Source organism: Heptranchias perlo, chromosome 7, assembly GCF_035084215.1.
Source record: "Heptranchias perlo isolate sHepPer1 chromosome 7, sHepPer1.hap1, whole genome shotgun sequence".
Lineage (NCBI taxonomy): Eukaryota > Metazoa > Chordata > Chondrichthyes > Hexanchiformes > Hexanchidae > Heptranchias > Heptranchias perlo.
Window position 1 is genome coordinate 61,745,088 of NC_090331.1, and position 17,102 is coordinate 61,762,189.

Consider the following 17,102-nt stretch of genomic DNA (forward strand, 5'->3'; position numbering starts at 1 on the left):
TTGTAGCCACAGTATTTATATAGCTGGTCCAGTTAAGTTTCTGGTCAATGGTGACCCCCAGGATGTTGATGGTGGGGGATTCGGCGATGGTAATGCCGTTGAATGTCAAGGGGAGGTGGTTAGACTCTTGTTGGAGTTGGTCATTGCCTGGCACTTGTCATAGAGAGAGAGAGAGTCATAGAGTCATACAGCACGGATAGAGGCCCTTCGGCCCATCGTGTCCGCGCCGGCCATCAGCCCTGTCTACTCTAATCCCATATTCCAGCATTTGGTCCGTAGCCTTGTATGCTATGGCATTTCAAGTGCTCATCCAAATGCTTCTTGAATGTTGTGAGGGTTCCTGCCTCCACAACCCTTTCAGGCAGTGAGTTCCAGACTCCAACCACCCTCTGGGTGAAAAAGTTCTTTCTCAAATCCCCTCTAAACCTCCCGCCTTTTACCTTGAATATATGTCCCCTTGTTATAGAACCCTCAACGAAGGGAAAAAGCTCCTTAGTATCCATCCTATCTGTGCCCCTCATAATTTTGTACACCTCAATCATGTCCCCCCTCAACCTCCTCTGCTCCAAGGAAAACAAACCCAATCTTCCCAGTCTCTCTTCATAGCTGAAGCGCTCCAGCCCTGGTAACATCCTGGTGAATCTCCTCTGCACCCTCTCCAAAGCGATCACATCCTTCCTGTAGTGTGGCGACCAGAACTGCACACAGTACTCCAGCTGTGGCCTAACCAGTGTTTTATACAGCTCCATCATAACCTCCTTGCTCTTATATTCTATGCCTCGGCTAATAAAGGCAAGTATCCCATATGCCTTCTTTACCACCTTATCTACCTGTTCCGCCGCCTTCAGGGATCTGTGAACTTGCACACCAAGATCCCTCTGACCCTCTGTCTTGCCTAGGGTCCTCCCATTCATTGTGTATTCCCTTGCCTTGTTAGTCCCTCCAAAGTGCATCACCTCGCACTTTTCCGGGTTAAATTCCATTTGCCACTGTTCCGCCCATCTGACCAACCCATCTATATCGTCCTGCAGACTGAGGCTATCCTCCTCGCTATTTACCACCCTACCAATTTTTGTATCATCAGCGAACTTACTGATCATACCTTTTACATTCATATCCAAGTCATTAATGTAGACCACAAACAGCAAGGGACCCAGCACCGATCCCTGTGGTACCCCACTGGCCACAGGCTTCCAGTCACAAAAACAACCTTCGACCATCACCCTCTGCCTTCTGCCACTAAGCCAGTTTTGTATCCAAAGTGCCAAGGCACCCTGGATTCCATGGGCTCGTACCTTCTTGACCAGTCTCCTGTGGGGGACTTTATCGAAGGCCTTACTGAAATCCATGTATACCACATCCACCTAGTCACCCCCTGGTGTCTGATGCGAATGTTACTTGCCACTTATCAGCCCAAGCCTGGATGTTGTCCAGGTCTTGCTGCATGCGGGCACGGACTGCTTCATTATCTGAGGGGTTGCAAATGGAACTGAACACTGTGCAATCTTCAGTGAACATCTCCATTTCTGACCTTATGATGGAGGGAAGATCAGAAATGGGATGTACAGGCTCTGAACACCACAGGCACTTGTGGGACTTATTTTATGTGCTGTGTACACAGGCTGTTGGACAGGACCCAGGTTTCGGCATCCCATAATATGAACAGCAGGTGCCCAATACACAGCAGCACTACGGGCACTGAAGATCATATAACTGGCTCCATACTGTAGTTAAGGATAATTGTTAGTCCTGTAGTGTGCTCTCCAAATCAAACCTAAGGGTGCAGGTAACAAAAATATAAAATGTTGGAAACGCTCAGCAAGTCAGGCAGCATCTATAAAGAAAGGAAAAATATTAACTGCCCTGGATAAGGGTGCAGGTTTCAGTGCTTAGAGACTTGGTCTGTGTTGGAAATTGCCTTTCTGTCATAAGCAGAGTAAAGGTATTGCGAGAAAGCCTGAACTGTATCAGGCACATTAAGCTTGGACTTGTCTTCAAATCATCACAGTGTTCATTTCATATTTTGCCTTTCTCAAGATTATTGCTAGCTTGTGTAATAGGACTTTTTATGTGATTTTTGTGTGAAGACAAAGGTTCCCACCAACAATATAAATCAGCTGACAGTTTGATACCATGTTATTGCAGATGGAGCTTTGGCTAGTCTCAGCTTGGAGCTAATAAAGCAGTAGATTCCAATTATCCTCTCACCAAAATCATTATCAGAAGAAACTGCTGCCTTTCAGTGCACTGCGCCACTTTAACAACAAAGTCCCTGTCATGTTTTGGGACTTTTTTGATCAATTTTGCCACAGAAAAGACTTGGAATAAAAGAATTCCGTTTAAGGGTTGCGTTTTAAAGTGGGCAGCAGCGAGTCGGCTGCTGTTTTACACCCTGCTCGATTTTCTTTCGATTTCCATTGACTTCAATAGAAAGGAAAATCAGGCAGATATAAAACGGGCGGTCGGCCCACTGCTGTCTGTTTCCCACCCTGGGGGAACAGTTAATATTGACCCCAGTTGAGTAGTTAAATTATAAAGAACTAGGTTTTGATCTTGATTCCCCAACAACTGTAAATGATAAGCAATTTGATTAGCCTGTCCTGGCCTTCCTTAAACACCTCGCACCTGTTGTGTTGGCAAATCCCTGGTTCCAGGAGCTCAGCAGGGGTTGTCTGGGATAAGCTTTCCTTTGGGTTATAAACGCAGGGAAATAGTCAGGTTTTTTTTAAACAGAAATCTGCAAGTACAGTCAGGTCCAGCAAAAGCTGCAAGAAGTTTAGAATGCAGGAGAGTCATTATTAAGTTATTTTGTTTAATATTGTTGATCTATTGATGTGGGGAAGTATAGCATGTTCAGTAATTTGTTGTACTGTTTGAATGAAGTGAGTCCAATTATAAATGTTGCTGGTTATTTTTTGCTCACAGACTATGAAATAAAGTAACTTAACAATTTGTACTTGGCCTTGTCTTACAAGATATTTTCCTCAGTTCACAATTGAAAAGATTGGAGAGGCATTTGAGGCACATGTGAAAGACACAAATATCTAGTTCAGATCACATGGCTGTAGTATTGTTACACCCCTGGGTTATGCTATGATGTAATTAGATTTTAGGCAATGTGAATCTACCCCAGCACATATGGGGTGTGGGGTCCACTTAATAAAGCAACTAAAGCTACTGAATCCAAGTGAATATTTAAGACACGACCCTAAGCTTGTAACAGTCTCCAGAACATTGGGACTCAAGGCAGACAACTAAATGCAAAGAAGGAGCAAATGAAAAGGATAAATGTTGTAAATCTGAAATGAAAATGGAAATTATTTGAAATGCAAACTTACTTCTGGTGAACGATTAAACAGCACCCAAAATATTATCCTATCTTCATCTTTCAAATGCTGATTGACCAGTTGAAAATTCTAGCATTTTTTGTTTTTATTTAAGAACAGCAAAGTTCTTCCATCATCAGACCAAGGACATAAAGGGGGAGAAATTGGTTCCCAAATTGACAGCTGGCGACTTCCAAGTGTCCAGGGCACCCGCCTAAGACAGGCGTTAGGCCCCTTTGAATATACTAATCAGGATCCCAATGCCTGTTTTAGGATCCTGCTACCAAATTCAGCATAAACCGACTAGAGCGTGCACCGCTCATCTTCCACTCAGTTTTTCCAGATCTACAGCGACCTAAACAGCAATTCTTAAAGGGAAGGCCGCTGACGAAAAGGTAAGTTAACTTACCTTAATGTGGAGGCAGTGGGAGCAGGAGTGCTTCTCATGGCTCCACAACAATACTGTGGGTCGCTGCCTGTCCAGCTCACCCCCTTTCCTGTTCATCTCCCCCACCTCCCTTCCCCGCACCCTCAGGACTTACCTACGGGACGCTCACCAGTTTTATGCAGATAAGGCCCGGGGCCCAATTTGCAGCAAACTTCAGGCCGACATCTTCGGGCCCACATTCCAGGCGCGAAGCCCACTTTGCGCCGGTTTCTCCCGCTACACCAATTTCTCCCCCACGATGCTTTAAAAGGGGAGTAGCTTTTTATAACCCATCCAATTGATATTTTTAAAACAATAGGATATTTCTTATTTTCAAACTCTTTTACCCTTTCATGCAGCTTTAGTGATTAGCCTATCGAGAGGTATAAACTCCATTAATCGGTTGTACTGTTTCCCTGGGTCCCCCCTCCCACACCCCCACCTTTTGACAGATTCCCATTCCAATGCTCTCTTGGCCGGCTTCCCATTCTCCACCCTCTAAAATTCAGCTCATCCAAAACTCTGCTGTCCGTATCCTAACCCACATCAAGTCCCACCCATCCATCACCCCTGTCCTTTCTGATCTATATTGGCTCCTGGTCCCCTAATGCCTCCAATTTAAAATTCTCATCCTCATGCTAAAACCCCTTCATGGCCTCACCTCTCCCTATCTCGGTAACCTCCTCTGGCTCTACAGCCAACCCCCTCCCCACCAAACTCTCTGTTCCTCTGACTATGGTCTCCTCTGCATCCTCCCCCTAATTTACTCCACTATTAGCGGCCGTGCTTTCAGCCACCTTGGCCCCACGATCTGGAATTGCCTCTGTAAACTCCTACTCAACCCTCTTCTCCTTTAAGACCTTCCTTAAAACCCACCTCTTCAACCGAGCTTTTGGTCACCCCTCCTAATATCTTCTTCTTTGGTTTGGCGTTCATTTTTTCCCTCTGTAAAGAGCCTCAAGACCTTTTTTCTGCATTAGCGGCACTATACAAATGCAAGTTGTGGTTTTTGATTATATCTTTTGCACTAATGTCCCTGTGCCTCCCTTAACAAATTACATATATATACAGTTTTACAGATTAGTATAATTAATTATTGTAATGGGCACAGTGCAGGCAGCCCTGGCATGGAGATGAATAATATCAGGGGAGATAAATTTATTTTAATCAGTATTAAAAACATAACTATTATTGTTTTTTCTCCTTAGAAAGGTAGGAATTTACATCCCGCATGTATAGTTATGTAATAACAGCATTCTGCATTTTCAGAACTGGCATGCCAGTGTTAGGATCAAACTTAGTACAGGTGTCGTCAGCAGTAACACGGATTGGTGAGTTACTATTTCAAAGTTGCCAGGGCATTTGCAAACACTCCTGCCAAATGGATGTGCAAATAATGAACAGGTGTTACTCTACAGATAGATTTCAGCTACTTTATATGTTGTGCTAATGAACGAAGTTCAGTTTTTAAAAAAACATTTTTAATGGTATTTGCCATAAATCACACCTTGTGGTGCCCCCTTGAGGCAGCAGCTTGTACTGCAATACAACTGGGAATGCCTGGCTGCTTGATGGTAAAGAGTTAATAGTTAATATCCAAAGCAAGGCTGCCACAAATTTACCTCATCTGAAACAAGTCAAAATTTGCTTCTATTACAAGGCATTCCAGGATTTTTACCAATGCTTTGCAGATTGCATTCTGCAATTCCCTCCATTTTCTTTCTGTAAAAACGACAAACCAGTGGCGTGGCTTTGATCAGAAGAAATATCTATCTGAAATTGCCCCGTCATTGTTTTGTTTCTTATGGTGCGCTTAATTTTCGTTGTTACTCCCGTCATGTAACAACGAAATTAAGCGCACCATAAGAATAATATTTCCCAGAGCATTATTATTATTTTAAGTACAATAAATTAAAGTAAGCAAAAGTTCAAATTTGATTGCCAACATTACTGGATGACTGTGGACTAAGTATTTAACTCCGACACTGCAGCGTGTTATCCGTGTGCAGTGACCCCTCTCCCTTTTCCCCCTTTGCTTTCTTCCATTCTGTTTGGTCAGCAGTAAATAACTTAATAATTCAAGACGCTCTAAAATCCGAGGGATGAGACGAACGGTGACTAGTTAACGCATTTGTGGGGAGACACCATCGACAGCTTATATATAAATTAAACTACATGCTTATTCTTGTCAGTAAGTTTATGCTTTAACTTGGGCGGGATGCAAAGCTGGACATGATTTATTTATCTTTATTTTTTATAAATGTATCAATATTTAATGCAACGAAAAAGTGACAAAGGATTTTATGGCATTGCATATTCTGCTAACCGCAGTTACCCGTGCAGTCTGTCTCGGATAAGCAGATGCTTGCAATATATTTACAGACACTATAGTTAAAACTTCATCATAAGATTAGGTTAGTTAACATCTTAAAGATGGGCCATTCGTTAGCTGTGCTACGGTGGGGATTTTTGTACTGACTGATGATCTTGATGGTGTGGGAGACCCATGCTGGTTCATATATGTTGCTAAAGTCTTATTCTGCCAGAACAGAGGGACATGAGATCTGGGGTCTAAAATAGAAAGGTATGTTACAACCTCAGCCGCAACTCCCGCTTCCAAGCGTTAACCCTTAATGTCTACAGCACACAAAAAAATACACAGCACTTTTTTCTACAACCTAATAATACATGCAAACGATATAATGTTTATTTTTCTCAAATGAAACCCCAATGGTAAGTAAGCAGTTTGCTGCTGGACTGATGTGAGATATGAAAACACGACTCACTTTGCTAACACAGGGGACTGCAGTTATTTTTACAGATGCTAATTCCGCTGTGTACATGCTCTGTATAATATATCAGGAGATGGCTTTCGTGGGAGATTCTTGAAGCTCCGGATAAATCTGGTGTTAGGTGACAGAACAAACAAGAGTGTGTTGTACTTACCAACCAGAACTGGACTGAGGTCCCAGTCAAATAGTCCTCAGGAATGGGGCAGTCTCTGAGCGCCTCTCCAGCTGGCAATAGCTCGTCCTTCTGTGTAGGATGTGGAAAGTGAGGGGGTGTCGAGGGTTAATCCAGATCAGTGCTGTCTGTCACCGTGATTTGCACTGCCAAAGTGTGGAAGCTCCTCTCGGGCTGTCTGCTTTAAATTAAGTGTTGGAAACGCTTTCGGGGAGTGAGTGATCAGGACAAGAGCATCATCATTAACAGGAAAGCCTCCAGCTTCCTGTTACATCACTCTCACCCCGCCTTCAGCTCACTATCAGTCCCAGGGGCTGAAACCCAAGCTTTATTCAGTAGCCCATCGACATGTCTACATGGAACCCCCTACCCCCCGCCCCCCTCCCCCTTCTCCTGCACCCTGTGGAAACTGGTGCTGGTATTGTCACATTCATTCAGGGTAAAACAGACTGTCCGGGCAAGATTAACTCGGATTCCAGATCAGCACAATTATAAATTCATACCAATAAAGTTTGCCGAAACACAACCTTTGCCGAAAGGAAAGTCTTCAACCAGGAGACTGGCTTTAAGGTCATGCTCCCTTCTGGGTGGAGCGCAGCACACACAGGAACTGGGACAATGTTGAGTTCCCGATAGCGGACATGTCCAGATAGTGGAGGGTCACTGGAAATCACCGTCATTGCCATCGGCAGGAAATATTAATATAAAAATAAAAGCTATCAAAAACCCAGCACGGTCCCAGTTCCAGTCAATGCTATTCAATAATACCCATAATACTCAGACAGGTAACACTACACTATTTGGGGGAGGCGGTCCTGAACCCCCCAAGGCACTAGTCATCAGTGCTCGGATGTGCTCCCAATAGGGACTCCTCACATTGTGAGACCAGGTTCCAGCACTGAGTAGTCTTGAGACGGTCACGAAGGACAAGAGGAGAGTGACTGGAGAGACCGATGGGACAGAGTCCACGGGCCTGATTCTCTGACAAGGGCCCCCATTGTAGAGGTGTCAGCATCTTACACCGACCTCCAGACCTTTCCCTTAGACACATACCATTGATTTTATCACCGCGTACTGCCCTAATGAAAAGCAACTACCACTAGAGGTGGACATTAAAAAAGCACTGAAAGTCCAGCAAACCGAATTATATTTAGAGAAATGTTCAAATCATGGGGCCAAGTCTCCCCGCCGGCTCAGAACAAGAGACCAGCCCGATGGGACAATTATAGTTTGGGGCATTGCGCGCTACCTATAGGACAAGTCCGTGCAGTCTAATCGGTTGGTGTCTTGGTGTCTACCTCTCCTCGGTATCCATCTCTCCTTGTGTCCACCTCTCCTGGTGTCCATCTCTCCTTGTGTCCACCTCTCCTGGTGTCCATCTCTCCTTGTGTCCACCTCTCCTAGTGTCCATCTCTCATTGTGTCCGTCTCTCTTGGTGTCCACCTCTCCTAGTGTCCATCTCTCCTAGTGTCCATCTCTCATTGTGTCCATCTCTCCTAGTGTCCACCTCTCCTTGTGTCCACCTCTCCTAGTGTCCATCTCTCATTGTGTCCATCTCTCCTAGTGTCCACCTCTCCTAGTGTCCATCTCTCATTGTGTCCGTCTCTCTTGGTGTCCGTCTCTCTTGGTGTCCATCTCTCCTTGTGTCCATATCTCCTAGTGCCCATCTCTTCTTGTGTCCATCTCTCCTGCTGTCCATCTCTCCTTGTGTCCATCTCTCCTAGTGTCCATCTCTCCTTGCGTCCATCTCTCCTGCTGTCCATCTCTCCTAGTGTCCATCTCTCCTAGTGTCCATCTCTCCTAGTGTCCATCTCTCCTAGTGTCCATCTCTCCTTGTGTCCATCTCTCCTGGTTAGTGTTAATGTAACCTTTATCTCGCATCGAAATAGGTGATTTTCTGTTTGAATTGGACCGTTCTAAACTGCCAATCTCCTTATTCTGAAAATGAAAAGTATGATCAGAGAATCTCGACTAGAAACGGTAGATGCTGATGTTTGGCTATCTTGACATCTTATTCTTCTGTATGGGAGTCAGCACGGCTTCCGCGTAGGTCAGAGGTGGACAAGTTGTGAAGTGTCGAGGGCGATGCCGCAGACACTCAATGCTACCGAATGTGGTAAGTAATGTGATGACTGACCCATCCGAACAGCCGGTAACACTCCCCAACATAAAAACCATGTCGGAAAGAGCTTCCTTCAAACATTACAGAATAGGTTCAGCACCTGGGACAACACCGAACTCATCAGGGACAGTATCAAACTGTCAGAAGCTTGAATTGTACACATTCCACAGTTACATGTTTGACACATGGGTTGGAGAGGTTTATGGGGTTTAACTGATCCATTTTCAGATGTCGTTTTTGTATTAAACTATGTCAATCTTATTATTTCAACTCACAATACGACTATCTGAAGCAATACGATGCGTTAGTATATTTACTGCCCTACACAAAATTGACATGAAGGATAATTCATTGACCGAGGGGCTGCTGTTCTCCACGTCCCTCCACTCTGTGCAGTGCTGTCTACAGACACGAAACGACAATCTGGTTTTAAGGATGGAAGGTCAACTCGATACACTTGGGGTCTCGTTGGACCATAATCTGCTCCTCACCATCTGCAGTTTTCAGATACTGACTCACCTTTCACAGAGCTGGAGGGAGTGGTTCTGCAGGATGCGAACGGGAATGATTTTAACAGGAACGTTTACTGAAAGAAAAGCTTTTAAAATAACATCGTTGACAAAGCTACGGACACTTCCGATGAATATTCTCATTTCCTAATTCAGTGCAAGATCTATCAATCTATTTTACTGGGGAATTAAATTCGCTGTATTCCACTACAGCAGTTCGTTTTTTGTAAGAAAACAGGTACACGAAAAAAATTGCATGTAATAGTGGAAGGAATGCATCGTCGATTGATTTTTAATGAATAATCCTATCAGAAAGTGGCGTCTTGACAGCTTTCTAACCGGTGGAAATGTCACAAAACTTTACCAGTCCGAGGCTGGCACAGGAGGATTTACAATGCAGGTGACTGGCGCCTCCTAGCGTCGACTGTTCGAATGACACGAGAAGCCACCGACTGCCCAAACCCTCAGTCACACTTGCTTCTTCATACTGGGGTTATTATTTAGAATCATTTTGTTGGCAGCATGTCATTAATTTTTTAAACTATTTTTCTCAACTTGTTCACACATTCTCCAGCACTCGGATTTCAGATTTACTGAGCTTTTTATTTTAGCTTTCGCCACTTATTGTTTTGGGCCTGTATTAAAAATAAAAATAAAACAATGATTGGATAGTTAAAAGTAAAAGAAACCTATGAGAATGTGATAGAAAATATGTCGAGGAACCAACTAGGGAACAGGCTATTTTAGATCTAGTATCGTGTAATGAGACAGGATTAATTAGTAATCTTATAGCTAAGGATCCTCTGGGGTAGAGTGATCATAATATGATAGAATTTCATATTGAGTTTGAGAGTGATGTAGTTAAATCCGAAACTAGGGTCTTAAATTTAAGCAAAGCCAATTATCTAGGTATGAGGAGCAAGTTGGCTAAGGTAGATTGGGAAATTAGATTAAAAGATATGTCAGTAGATAAGCAATGGCGAACATTTAAAGAAATAATTCATAATTCTCAACGAATATACATTCCCTTGAGGAATTAAAACTCCACGGAAAAATGATCCAACCATGACCAACCAGAGAAGTTAACGATAGTATTAGATTAAAAGAGGCTTACAATGTTGCCAAAAAGAGTAGTAAGCCTAAGGATTGAGAGGGTTTTAAAAATCAGCAAAGGATGACCAAGACTTTGATAAAGAGGGAAAAAATTGAATATGAGAGTAAACTAGTAAGAAATATAAAAACAGTTTGTAAGAGCTTCTACAAGTATGTAAAATCGAAGAGAGTAGAAAAAGTAAACATGGGCCCCTTAGAGGCAGATTCAGGAGAAATTATAATGGGGAATAAGGAAATGGCAGAGACGTTAAACAATTATTTTGTATCTGTCTTCACAGTAGAAGCACAAAAAACATAGCAGAAATAGTGGAGAACCAAGGATCTAATGAGAGTGAGGAACTTAAAAGTGATTAAGATTAGTAAAGAAAAACTACTGGAGAAATTAATGGGACTGAAAGCCAACAAATCCCCTGGAGCTGATGGCTTACATCCTAGGGTTTTAAAAGAGGTGCTACAGAGATAGTGGATACATTGGTTTTGATCTTCCAGAATTCCCTAGATTCTAGAATGGAGTCCCCGTGGATTGGAAGATAGCAAATGTAACCCTGTTATTCAAGAAAGGAAGGAGAGAGAAAACAGCGAACTAAAGGTCAGCTAACTTGATCAGTACTAATGAAAATGCTAGAATCTATTATTAAGGACGTAGTAGAAAATCATAATATGATTAGACAGGGTCAACATGGTTTTATGAAAGGGAAATCGTGTTTGACAAATCTATTAGAGTTTTTGAGTATGTAACTAGCAGGGTAGATAAGTGGATGTAGTATTTTTGGATTTTCAAAAGGTGTCACACAAGAGGTTGTTACACAAAATTAGGGCTCATGGGATTGGGGGTAATATATTAGCGTGGATTGAGGATTGGTTAATGGACAGGAAACAGAGAGTAGAAATAAATGGGTCATTTTTGGGTTGGCAGGTTATAACTAGTGGGGTGCCACAAGAATCAGTGCTTGGGCCTCAGCTGTTTACAATATATATCAATGACATAAATGAGTGGACCGAGTGTAATGCATCCAAGTTTGCTGACGATACAAAGCTAGGTGGGAAAGTAAGCTGTGAAGAGGATGCAAAGAGGCTGCAAAGGGATATGGATAGGTTAAGTGAGTGTGCGAGAAGGTGGCAGATGGAGTATAATGTGGGGTAACGTGAAATTATTCACTTTGGGAGGAAGAATAGAAAAGCAGAATATTTTTTAAAAGGTAAGAGACTAAGAAATGTTGGTATTCAGAGGGATTTGGGTGTCCATGTACACGAATCACAGAAAATTAACATGCAGGTACAGCAAGCAATTAGGAATTAGCAATTATGTTAGTTTTTATTGCAAGGGGGTTCGAGTAAAAGAGTAACAAGGTCTTGCTGCAATTATATAGGGCTTTGATGAGACCACACTTGGAGTACAGTTTTGGTCTCTTTACCTAAGGAAGGATATACTTGCCTTAGAAGGGGTGCAATGAAGGTTCACTAGATTGATTCCTGGGATGAGAGGGTTGTCCTATGAGGAGAGATGGAGTAGAATGGGCCAATATTTTCTGGAGTTTAGAAGAATGAGAGGTGATCTCATTGAAACATATAAAATTGTTAGAGCGCTTTGCAGGGTAAATGCTGAGAGGCTGTTTCCCCTGGCTGGAGAGTCTAGAACGAGAGGTCACGTTGAGTATATTCAAGACTTTGATCGATGGATTTTTGGACACGAAGAGAATCAAGGGATATGGGGATAGGGCAGGAAGTGGAGTTGAGGTAGCAGATCAGCTATGATCTTATTGAATGACGAAGCAGCCTCGAGGGGTTGTATGGCCTACTCGGCTCCTATTTCTTATGTTCTTACGTAACCCATGTCCAGATCAACTGTGATCAACAGCTTTCTTCCACAAAATGAAACAAAGGAAACAGAGAAGGAGAAGGGACATGACAGTAAAGTCTGGAAATGTGTGAGAGCATGACAAGAAATACTGACCAGTGTGGTGACGTCTATTGTCATTGATTATAAGAAAATCTAGACTCACGCACCATTAACTCTCCTTAAGAAATTGTCTAGTGGATACAGGTTTAAAGTTTTCTGCCATAAACAAACTGTATGTGAAGTTTCTTCTGTCGTTTCTCCCTCTTCTTTCTGAATGCTGGAAGCCCATAAGCTGTGGCTGAGTTATCCAAACCCTGTCCGCCACCTCCCACATCTTGCTAGCAGTTCATTTAATTGTCCCACTCTGGCACAAGCCCTCACCCCAATGTATTTGTTCTCATTTTCATCTTGATAAAGAAACACTACTGATTTTTTAAAGTCAAATCAATAGATTATTTTTTCTTTGGACTCAAAAGAAATCTGTGCTCCTGATGTGGAGCTTTGCCCCCAAGGCGCATGTATTAGGAATTTAGGGACCCACCTGTTGGCCAGAGGCTGCAGAAGACTGCTGAGCTGAATTTGAAGTGCTAACAAAGACACTGACCTTTTGAACTGAGGTGACCTGGAGTTCAGTCACTGGTCTGAACTGGCCAGAACCGGTTTGAATTCGTTCCGCTTCTTACAGAGACAAAGGAACGGTGATGCTACCTGGGCTCTTGGAACAGAGCCAATCAGGGGATGACATCGATCACTCCAGCAACTTTGAGCCAACCGGAGAAGACAGCATCGTTCGAAAAGACAGACTTGGGGAATAAAAACTGAAGAGTTGCTGGTTTGGTCTCAGTGTGTGTCTTTGTTTGTTTGTGGGCAAGAGAGAGAGTCAGTGTGTGTTTTTGTTGGTGTGTGTTTGTGTCTTTGTTTGTGAAGGAGACTCTGGGAGACTCTGGAGACTAACCCTCGTGGAAGTGAATACCTTACGTCAGGGACGTAAAGACTGCGTCGGGGACGTGGAGACGACGTCGGGAGTAAGAGGGAGAATTGCCTGGCCAGCAGCGTCTCTCTTTTCCGGGTAATATAATATCCTTTCTATTCTGGGACCACTCTGGGAGTGTTATCAGGAAAACCTAGTGGGTGTGCGTTTAAAGCCTAATACTCGGGGAGTATTACTCAGGAAACTTAGTGGGTGTGCGTTTAAATCCTAGTTTGAGTATAAACCTGTATAACCTGCTGTAAACTACATGCCTATATCTAACTAGACGTATAAGCGGTATGTACATGATCTAATAACGTTAATAAAGCGAATTGAGAATTAAGAGAGAATTGACTCTTCCTCTGTGTACTAAGCCAAAACCGTTAACCGGTGACTTCCGGTCAACACCCCCACCACAGTTTGTCAACCATTAAGATCGAGAGTCTTACTCTCATGCTAAAACATATGTTTATGAAAATTACTCCCCTTCCCAAAAATTGACACTTAAGTCCTTGTAAAAGTCAATCAAGAGAAACTGGTACAGTTTTGCACTGAGAGTAAATTGGTGGAGGTAACTAAATATGAAATTTGATTTCATTCCTCACAATCATACATGTGCGTTAGTTGTATGAAGGAAAGGCAACGCTTCAAAGTTTTAGCAGAGCACTGATAGGTAAGGGTGCATCAACCATAGCTGGTTACCTTATAGTAGAACCATAGAACTTTACGGCATAGAAGGAGGCCCCAACTTTTGTCCTGTCAGCAAATTTCAATATCATGCTCCCTATGCCAAGTCAAGCCATCTATATAGATGGAGAACAAAAGAGGGCCCAGTACTGATCCCTCGGGTACACCACTTCTAACCCTTTTCCAAACTGAGCAACATGCATTAACCCAACCTTTTTTTTCCCTATCCACCAACCAACTTTCTATTCATGCTGCTGCATTTCTTCTTAAACCATATACCTAAGTTTTGGTAACACATTATCAAACACCTTTTAAAAATCTATATATATTACCTCCGTTACATTCCATTTATCTATAAAATCAGTAAGTTCTTCAAAGAAAGGATATTATTAAACTAGAAAGAGTGCAGAAAAGATTTACTAGGATGCTACCGGGACTTGATGGTTTGACTTATAGGGAGAGGTTGGATAGACTGAGATTTTTTTCGCTGGAGAGTAGGAGGTTTAGGGGTGATCCTATAGAAGTCTATAAAATAATGAGGGGCATAGATAAGGTAGATAGTCAAAATCTTTTCCCAAAGGTAGGGGAGTCTATAACGAGGGGGCATAGATTTAAGGTGAGAGGGGAGAGATACAAAAGGGTCCAGAGGGGCAATTTTTTCACTCAAAGGGTGGTGAGTGTCTGGAACGAGCTGCCAGAGGCAGTAGTAGAGGCGGGTACAATTTTGTCTTTTAAAAAGCATTTGGACAGTTACATGGGTAAGATGGGTATAGAGGGATATGGGCCAAGTGCAGGCAACTGGGACTAGCTTAGTAGTATAAACTGGGCGACATGGACATGTTGGGCCGAAGGGCCTGTTTCCATGTTGTAAAGTTCTATGATTCTATGATTCTATAAAATACTATATTAAATTTATGAAATACAATTTGCCATTAACAAATTCTTGCTGGCTATCCTTGATTATCCCATGCATTTCTAAATGCTTGCTAATTTGATCTCGAATTATGGATTTTAAGAGTTTACCCATAAACTAAGTGCTCTGGTTTATCCTCTCTCTTTGAGCAGATGCTTTACATTGACTACCCTTCAGTCATCCAGTACAATTTGAATATCTAAGAAGGATTGAAAAATTGTGGTCATAGTTCTGCTACCTGCTCTCTGACTTCATTCACCAGCCCAGGGTGCCTACCATCAGCGCTCAGTGACTTACTATGAATTTTATTAATTTTCTCAGACCCAAATCCTTTTTTACAATGCAGCAAAGTTTTAGGAAAGGGTAGCCTGGGAGTGCAGAGGGCATGGGAGGCACATTATTCACAGAACAAACTATCTCAGCCAGTGTAACTACCACAATAGACACAGCTACCTGGATGTCATTGAGGAACACCAGCAATGCTGTGACTCAGGTGTGCCATCTGGTCCATGGACAATTAACCATTTAAACTACATTCAATGTTTATGCTACGGGATCCTTCAGACACCCACAGGGGACAGCAGTCAATATGTCATCCATCATCAAAGTCATATTTTGTCACACACCCATTTACAATCACTTAAATAAGGACCACCAGTGGCTGCAGGAAAGACAGCTATAATTCCATCACATCACTCACTTCTCCAAGATGCAGAACTCCTCGTAGAACTGGGAGAAGTGTCCCTGCTCTCATTTCTTACCTGACTGCAATTTTGTATTTTGCTACATTTTGTGTGATAAACTGCTTGCATCTATTTCATGCCTTTGCCCCATTAAGGTCCTAGATTCGATGCAAAAATATTTTATTGAACACCTAACACAATTTGCCCCAGGTTTGCTCTTTTTTCTGGGTGAAAGAGCTTTTAAAATAACAAAGCATTGTATTTTATTGCAATGTTTCCGAAGTAATCCTTTTTAGGACGGTATTGTTCATGTTAGGCATTTTTTCAATACTTCTAAAATTTTATGAATATTAATGTCTGAATTCTTTTTTGAGGCTATCTTTTTCTACTCATTAAGGTAAGTTTGTTTTAAAGTACCTCAAATACAGTATTTCATGTTTGAGGTGTAAGATGAAAGGAAGCATGATGGAGAGATCAGCAGGAACCAGAAAATATCTGCAGACCTTGGCACATTTATCTGCCAATGATTGAGGACAATTGCTCCAGTTTGTTCAAGATCAGCAGGGAGCCAATGATAGAGCTTTGTCACTTGCAGCAAAGACACGTACAGCCAAATTGTAACATAGGGAGGGCACTGCCTAAGGTTGACAAGGTCATCAATTCCCTCAATTGTTAGGCTTGTGGTTCATTCCCAACTAACACTACAATATCAGCTATTGTATTGCTCACACAAGTATAAAACTGAATGATGCATTGGTCAGCATTTTTATCTCTTTTCCAGAGATGGTATGGTCGCCTGATTTCACTGCCCAGCTCCATTTTCCAAGGGGTCACTAAAACCCATCCTAGGTATGAATTCCAATGTTTAAATGTATGAAGCTCTTGGAAAATGTAAGTGTGGCAAGGCTTCCAATTGTAAATTGCAGCTGGAATGTGTGCCCTACCTAAGTATGCACATGCATGAGATGCAATGAAAATGCTGTACGGTTGTGTGAGGGATTGGTATGGGTGAGCAGTAAATGCGGAACAAGCTGGCAGGCCATATTTTGAAGCCCTCTACCTGTACTTGGTACCTCTACTTACCTTGACAGATGCCTTAAGGTATGCTGCCTTCTGCATCTGTCCAAGGGCCCTGCAGATACTATGCACAGCAATGAACCTGGTCACAACTGCCAGCATGATGCACTGTTATCTTGTGGGGTGGGTGCCCTGCAGTGCCAAACAGGGCAAACCCTTGTCACACCCATCTCTTGCAGCAACATGTCCACTTCACTAGCAACTAAACAGGGCTATGAGGGCTGAGCTGCTCTGTCCTTTGACCTCGACAACTGGATTTACCTTTTCTTGCTTTTTTTTCCTACCACTTTGTTCCCCTACCCACCATACAGCTTTTGGAAAGGTTGACAAATATTTCTTTAAAACTATTCTCAGCCCTTCTGAAACTGAAAGACATTTTGCTCCTCCCATCCCAATGCAGCCACTTACCTTTATCTTAACTGCTGAGTTGCACAAGATATGCCAGCTCTTCCATCAGTGCACTGCTTGTGC

The 17,102-nt window shown here is 42.6% G+C and overlaps 1 protein-coding gene across 1 annotated transcript in view; it reads right to left on the reverse strand.

Moving 5' to 3' along the window:
* Positions 1–6,954, reverse strand: part of calcrlb (calcitonin receptor-like b) — a 63,958-nt gene extending 57,004 nt beyond the window's left edge. The window contains exon 1 of the mRNA XM_067987698.1: positions 6,700–6,954. The gene's annotated coding sequence lies outside the window, so the exon portion shown is untranslated. The remainder of the gene's footprint in view (positions 1–6,699) is intronic.
* Between the last annotated feature and the right edge of the window lie 10,148 nt (positions 6,955–17,102).